This window comes from Esox lucius, chromosome 14, assembly GCF_011004845.1.
Source record: "Esox lucius isolate fEsoLuc1 chromosome 14, fEsoLuc1.pri, whole genome shotgun sequence".
NCBI lineage: Eukaryota > Metazoa > Chordata > Actinopteri > Esociformes > Esocidae > Esox > Esox lucius.
This window is the reverse complement of record NC_047582.1, coordinates 10,463,122-10,471,051: the sequence shown is the minus strand read 5'-3', so window position 1 is coordinate 10,471,051 and position 7,930 is coordinate 10,463,122. Positions and strand designations below refer to the sequence as shown.

The 7,930-nt window shown below is 40.6% G+C and overlaps 2 long non-coding RNA genes across 4 annotated transcripts; one reads left to right on the top strand and one right to left on the bottom strand.

Annotated features, from left to right (window-relative positions):
* Positions 1-1,917: 1,917 nt before the first annotated feature.
* Positions 1,918-5,552, bottom strand: LOC105014734. Of its 3 annotated transcripts, none has more exons than XR_002197775.3 (9): positions 5,091-5,552; positions 4,774-4,935; positions 4,351-4,482; positions 4,044-4,143; positions 3,877-3,929; positions 3,525-3,752; positions 3,066-3,138; positions 2,788-2,949; positions 1,918-2,445 (listed from the first exon to the last, which is right to left on the bottom strand). It is a non-coding gene; the product is annotated as an uncharacterized LOC105014734 (long non-coding RNA). The 3 variants fall into 3 exon arrangements; XR_828332.4 differs by having other exon boundaries at positions 3,066-3,132; XR_004576767.1 differs by lacking the exons at positions 2,788-2,949; positions 3,066-3,138.
* Positions 5,553-6,175: 623 nt separating this feature from the next.
* atp5mea lies at positions 6,176-7,225 on the top strand. Its single transcript, XR_004576766.1, has 4 exons — positions 6,176-6,304; positions 6,772-6,826; positions 6,922-7,020; positions 7,140-7,225. It is a non-coding gene; the product is annotated as an ATP synthase membrane subunit ea (long non-coding RNA).
* Positions 7,226-7,930: the final 705 nt, after the last annotated feature.

Sequence of the window (7,930 nt, the reverse complement as noted above, 5' to 3'; positions counted from 1 at the left end):
AGTAAGCCTTAACTGAAACAGTTTACGGTTATATTGCGACTGTTTCTGGCATGGAAACATGTAATGCTGTGGCGTAGTGGTTAAAACCCTTCCAGGTCTCAATCCACAGATCCGCGGATGCAGCACTCTGTGCTCATTTGCATAAATATGAATGAAAACGTAATCGCTATAATCGTCCAGTTTCAATGCATATTGTATGTAGCTTCGTAAAGCATTCCGTGTATTGTTTGGGTTGCCATGGGGACTACAGCCTACAGGAGGAAAACTTGTCTCCAGGCAACGACATTGACCATGCATCTTAGAAAGGCTCATGTGTAAAGACTATTGGGATTACAAGGGTGTACATCTCTATATATGATGTATTGAACCGTAATACTTTGTTTGTATTATAAATATGATATTAAAAAAATAATCTGTCAACACAGTATGAGGATGTTTTGGGGTTTTTGGGGAAAAGTTGGTAAAAACTCAGATTTTATAAATAATAGAAATCCAAACTGCACTATCTGGTGGCCGTTTGGCGTCATTACACAAAAAACAGAAATGATTTATCTTCTTACTAATTTATTTTACTAATGTGTTTTATTTCTAGGTAGAACCAATTTTTTTTGGGGTGCCTACATTTTTGACCTTCTATTATTTATTTTGTTCATTAGTTTCAACCCAATGCCATGTAAAATGACAGTAAAGGCATGGAACTATCAGGGAATACAATTGAAACAAAAATCCATAATGCTTTCAATAAAATGTTATCATGCTGAATGGCAGAAATATTTTCCAAAAATATTTCTGCCTTTCCAACTGATGAGTTTTCTAAATGGTGACCCAGAAGTCTGTTTTTATGTGTTATTATTGTAGCTGAGGGTGGGGGGGGAATACCAGGATATGCAATAATCCATGGTATCTGTTACAGAAATGAATCTAGGACCCAAAATGTCCAAGTAGTGAATGGTAAAGACAGTTCCTCTCATGTGGAAGACCTAAGTTCAAATCTGTTGAGAGCAACTACATTTATTAATTATTTCTGGTAGATTCCACGATTCTCTCGTCTTTTCACTTGATGAAAAAGTTAGTTATCGTCGCCTTTATTGATAGTTATTGTATAAATATAATTTGCGAACGAAAGAAAAAATAAGTTCTTATGCCATGAAATGAAATAGCTTTGGCAGACTCGCTAGCAATTGCTCAATTCTTATGACTATTCCAGTAAGTTAGTAGATACCGGTAAAGCTTATTACTGTTTAAACGGCCACTGGCAAACGCCATACATAGACGCTATTTGTGGTGGAGGTAAAATTAGTAAGAAACGAAAAAGTCAGTTTAACTGTATCAATGTCTTTCATGAATGCCCAACCAACTGGAGTCAACAATGTTGTGTAGTGGTTAGCGACACAGCCTTTCACGTGGGCGACCTGGGTTCAAATCTTGAGATGGCAAGTCTATTGCTGCTGGCTGAACTAGGCTTGCCTGGTTTCTTGTTTTAAAGACTGTGGGATACTCCAGTAACGGGACAGGGGAGATGTGCATTGGACCATATTTTACTATCCGAATAGTATTTGTTGTTATTCGAATAGTATTTGGTTAACCGAAATACATGTTTTTAAAAACTACCAATACCACATGAGCACTACTACATAACGTGCGAAGGACAATGTGTTGTTCTCATGTAACATCAGCTCAATTACGTTCATGTAACAAGAAAGCGACTGCGTGTAAGGGGGAAACCGTGTGGTTGACATGAAAAACTACATAACTAGAAGACAATATACACTCACCTAAAGGATTATTAGGAACACCTGTTCAATTTCTCATTAATACAATTATCAAATCAACAAATCACATGGCAGTTGCTTCAATGCATTTAGGGGTGTGGTCCTGGTCAAGACAATCGCCTGAACTCCAAACTGAATGTCAGAATGGGAAAGAAAGGTGATTTAAGCAATTTTGAGAGTGGCATGGTTGTTGGTGCCAGACGGGCCGGTCTGAGTCTGGACTGTGGTTGAGAGGTTGGGCCACTGCTGGCTCTACTAAAGCTGGACTGGTGTTGTGAGGCTGGGCCACTGCTGTCCCTACTGAGGCTGGACTGGTGTTGTGAGGTTGAGCGTCTGCTGTCTCTATTGAGGTTGGACTGGGGTTGTGAGGCTGGGCCACTGCTCCTATTGAGGCTGGACTGGGGTTGTGAGGCTGGGCCATTGCTGTCTCTATTGAGGCTGGACCGGGTTGTGAGGCTGGGCCACTGCTGGTTCTACTGAGGCTGGACTGCGGTTGTAAGGCTTGGGCCACTTCTGGTTCTACTGAGGCTGGACTGGGGTTGTGAGGCTGGGCCACTGCGTTCTCTATTGAGGCTGGACTGGAGTTGTAAGATTGGGCCACTTCTGGTTGAATTGAGTGGTTGATGGTGGGCCCCTTTAGGTCCTTTGAGCTGGTGCCTCCTACTTCCCTGCCCTGAAGGGTGAAAAAGACAACTTGTGAAAAAGACAACTTACAGCAACATACATTAAATACCAGCGAAATAAAGGAGGCGAATGTGACCGTAACAACAGGTCAATTTACAGAAAAGGTTGTATAGAAAAAATAGCTGGGTTTTGTTGGAGTACGTAGGTTTTGCGGTATACTTTGAATGATCTGGCAACCTTGCATACAAGGCCAGACCGGTCCTGACATCACGGTGATGAGTAAAGTTGGGGGGAAAAAGTTGATCCTAGTTTTCTTTTACACCCAAGCATGTCAAAATATTTCAATAACACTTAAGGCTGTGACTACATCCAATCCGCATCTTATTTTTACATTTCAGATGACTTCTAGTAGAATCACAGATTTCTTTCAAGAGTAGGTAAGCGCTCCTGGCTCTGGACCTCAGCACAGTGTTTTCACGTGACACTGACACCTTGCTGTCATTACAGCAGGGCCATTTTCCACTGGCTTCCAGAACATCACTAACGTAGTGGCCTGTAGAACAATGGAGACAGACTGAAGGTCAAGGGTCAGGCTGTTGTGGGTAATGGAGTTTGTTGTGTGTCATGTGTACCGTCTCCCTGCCTGTTGTGTTCAGTGTATTTATTTACCGGTCATCATGCTGCCTCCTAAATGAGAGACTATGCCAGTCAACTGATAGTAGCCGGACTTCACAGGCTGCTCCTTGTGGAAGTGAACACACATGAGATTTTAATCTGATTAGTCTGATACTTTCAATGTCCCATGAATCCCCTATTGTTTAAAGTTACACTATATCACTATTGCCCACAACACTGTGTGTTTTTGTCTGTCTGTCTTTCTCTCTAATCTGTCTCTCTCTCTCCTGACTCTTTCCTTTCTGTCTCACTCTCTCTGTTCTCACCACTGAGTCTGTCAGCTGCACTTTCCCTGGCTCCTGGTTTGAATCTGAGGGGTCAAATGTAAATGAAAACAGCTGTAAAGACGTGGTGACTGAATTTCTCTGCAGCATGTCACTGAAGGTGTAAATTACAGGTTCTCTGACTGTAGGACAGTTTTGCAAGTGGATGTTTTTTGTAATGTTGACCCACCTGAACTGCAGAGGGCGCAGTCTTTTTGTCCTACAGAACGGCTGAGGGCACACATTCTTCGGCCTGTCCAGGAGGGCTGATTGTCTGGTTGTTGGTGAGGGCCTGTTCCTCTGGTATGACACTTTGCAGGGGAGGCACTTTGTCCCCACAGAGTGTGGTGAGTGTCAGATTTGGAGGAATCACAACAGGAGTCTCCATCTTATCCAGACCAGAAGGTCCACCATACCTCTTTAAGTGCATGACCAGCACACAGCTCAGAGACCAAGAGGAATAAACAGACAGGCAATGAACCCGGTAAGCCAAATAAATACAACACTGCCAGCACTGTAATGAATTGAAATAGGGCACTTACCGAGGCAGGGTGTGAAACTGCTCCATCTTTGATGCCTGGAGGCCTTTGCAGACCTGACATTTGAAGTCAACCGTGTATGTCCGGGTTACAAACAAACAGATTGCTAAAGTAAATGATAACACATTTGTAAATAGACAGTATTCTGAGACAACGGGCAGTTTGCAGACCTGGAAATTCAGTGCCAGGCTGCCCTGCAGGGTACAATCAGGGCTGATGTCCAGAGAGAGGTGGTTGTACTCCTCCTTGGTGGATGACTTTCTCCCGCAGCTTCAGAAGCAGGAAAAGACAAGAAAAAGACCTCACAGATTAAGCAGAGGGTAAACAAAAGTCCTTCCTCTAAGAAGGACATTAGAGAATTCTCTAGACTAAATATACAAAATATTTCATTCTCGAAGCAGTTCTTTGGCTTGTTATATACGATAAAACCACAAATAACATATATGTGTGTGTGTGTGCTATTTAGCCTTCCTTTACCTGAGCAGGTTGGAGAAGGGGGACAACCTTCAGTGATTTTCCTGGCGGAGGATTTCCTTGCAGAAGATGGGAAGGAACAGCAGGCACTGCAGTGTTGCATTAAGAAAGCAAGTGTTGCCAATGTTGGGCAGCCTGGGAAGAACATGTCAATACCCACATTTAGATACAAACCAAATCCAAGAAGCTGAGTGGCTTGTGTTAGAAACATTTCATAAGTCATCTTAGTCAGGAATCATTATGTGAGTACACACGTACACACACAGGAGTAAATGTTCTTTTGTCCAAGGTGATCGTAATAATGCATGGATATATAAATGTCTAATAAAACAGACAGGCTTGATAGCCAGACGCATCACCATATACCTGACATTTATCTAAACAATTTAGCAGTTGAACATTATTTTGCCAGATGATGTGGTTTACCCAAGCAGTTCCAAGTCGACAAGGTCCCTGCATTCTCCTCTGTCCCTCTGGGTCTTTTTTTTCAGAAACAGTGGGGTGTCTGAGTGGGTCCTGCGAAGAACCTGGCCACGGGCTGCTGCGATCTGGGGCCTTGGGTAAGAGTGGTCCTGAAAAGGCTGTTGACTGGAGGAAAGGCAGAAACAGGTCTAAAGTCTTCCGAAACAGAGGCTGTATCACTGAACACAGACTATACCTTAAATGCTTTAGACTGTAGTGTAAAACCAGTCTGATTAGGCAAGCATGTATTACCGTCCTGTAGCATACTTGGTTTGACTTACATGACTGTTATGTCCTCTGGGCTGGTGTCTCCATGACCAGACAAGCAGGATGGAACACCCCTGTTGAGGTATTCGCTGGGTAGGTGTGCTCGAGAGATGACCCAGGGAGAGAGATGTGTTCAACAGGAGGTTGAGTCGAACCTTTAACAGGGGAGGGAAGGGGATGGAGGGAGGAGAGTTGGTCAGAGGTGGCGGAGGCACTCCTTTCATTTTTTAAAACACTTTCGAAATAGAAGACCTGCAGCGAAATCTGTGGCTGAAATGAGCTTTATCTTTTGCAGACGGCCAACGCAAAAAGTTTGACCAATCAGTGGCTAAAGACCACCCACTTGCATTGATTGACATGACCCTTGAGAAACATTACGTGATCAAATACGCCATGAAATAATGAAATGTCTTGAACTTGAAATTATGAATTAGGCCATGATATTACAAAATGGATCCTTTTATTCAAAAAGCCTTTTGGAAATACAATATATTATTATTAAATAGCATACATATTTTAAAAGTTGCACTATAAAAAATATTTCATATTATTGTGCCACTTAAAAGAATGTATTTATTTAATTAATTATTTATTTTTATACTTATTTAATATTGACTCCTCCATACTTCTACAACAAGTGGCCAAAAATCCCCGAATGCATATGCTTTTGACGTGATGTAATCGACCGACTTTTGGTTTGCATGATCAGATCAGGAATACAGCTTATTTAGTAGTATTTTGATTAGCTAAAATTAAAAGATTGCAAATACTTTATTCAAAAGCCAACCTTAAGATGCTGTTGTGACAGGCTTCCGTTCTGACAAGAACAGAATGCACCGCCACCATGCAACAGGCGTGAACATTCCAAGTGCGAGGGAACATGGTTTGATTTCATATATAAAGCACGCATATCATAAATAACAAATACTGGATTCAAAATTATTTAGAAAACCTGTTTTTTCTTAATAATATTAAGTGCTTCATCTCAATAAATGTGATTTCTAGAATTCCTGACTATTCATTTAAAAATGGTATTATATTTTCTTCATATAAAAAAGAATCTGTGAATAAAAAGCACAAAATAATTATATGTAGGCCTACCCATATGTCTATGGGACTACCTATCTGGGTTCGATGTGTTAGGCTATCAACACTCTTCCCTCGTTCACTTCCTGAATTTCTAGCTAGCAAAATGGTTCCTCCCGTTGCAGTGTCGCCTGTCATCAAGGTAGCTATTTATTGTAATAAATGGTGTCGTGTGTCTAACTCTTTTGTATTAATATAATCACTACAGTATTCATTATTTAATGGCACGTAAAAAAAGAATACGCCTACCTGGGGAGATAAGCGATATAACTTAAAATGCCATCGTATGACATTGACTGGTTCAACAGTGGTTCAAACCAATGAGGGTTAGCCAGCCATTTATCGACTAGCTAGCTAAGTGAGACTTGGCTTGTTAGTCAAGTAACATAACGCATGTGAAAGCTAACCTGGTAGCATACGTAACTAGTTAAACAATCCAGTCCAAATCAATGCCAATGGCCAGATTTGTTGCATCTTCCTGGTTTAGTGTTCTACGTCGTTGACCTGTAATCATTCTGAGGCAAGGTCAGGTTAGCATGTGTCAATGCAATTGCATACTTCTATATTGTGTATTATTCAGATAAGTAATATATTTGTACCTTATTTTAGACGGCCAGGTGGTCATTCCTGCTCCTTGGCGTCTTATATGGAAAACAAAGATATGGTAAGTTTCCCAGATGATAACATCGAGGTAATCTCTCCTGAGGCTTGTATTTGGAATATTTGCTAATTTGTGTAATTTCGGTAATACCCTTACAGACTATCTAAAGCCAAGAGCTGAGGAAGAGCGGCGGGTTGAGGAAGCAGAAAAAAAGATTCGAGAGGAGCAAGAGAAAATCGCTAAAGCGCTTGCAGAAGGTAAATAATAAACCCATTAGAATGTGCAGGGGAATGCAACGACATATGAGGACATTGTAGATGTAAACATTTAATGTGAAGCATTTTTATGATTAGTTTTTTTTTTCCTTTCCCCACAGCCTCTGAAGAAAGCATCCTTAAATGAACTGCCTCTGAATCTGCTCTGACATGTTTGAATAATTATAAATGAATACAAACAATTCAATTGTTTGTTTGTTTGTTTTTTGCGGCGGGGGTGTATGCATATGCACCAGACAAATCCAGAATGGGATTTAAAATCCCAATTAGGTCAAAACATGTTTTTCTTTTTAACCTAGTTGTTTCCTAAACTTCTGACTTAATCTAGCTATACATTCTTTTTAAGATGCTATGTTAAAAATTGTGTATGACTACTTTTTAAGTACATTGTAAAAGTACCTGCCTGGGACTGACACCCTGCATTTCACAGTAAGATGACAGGAGGAAGGACTAGGCAATAATCCAAGTCCAGTTTAGTATCAATCCAAGGATTCAGGTCAGGCCATGTTTAGAAAGTGCTGAATGAATACTACTGTCATCCCCATCTATCCTGCCTCAACACATAACTGACAAAGTCCAGTTTGTCATTATTCACCATGTAGTTTTTTAATTTTTTTATCTGAATGCATTTTGCTGTAACGTTTTAATTCATTTCTACCTGTATGCTTCTTGCTAATTCTGAATGACAAGCTGAACATCGGTATTTTCAGTCGTGTTTCTAAAATAGTTACTCATGTTATTAGGTATATTCAGGTGAATTTATTTGATAGTGGTATTGCTTTTTGAACAACCAATCATATATCCTTTAGTTGTGTAACCTTGTCATATTTATGTATACACATGTCTGAAGGTTGGTGTTAGTGCTAGCTAAGAGGCTTTATTTCCACGATGA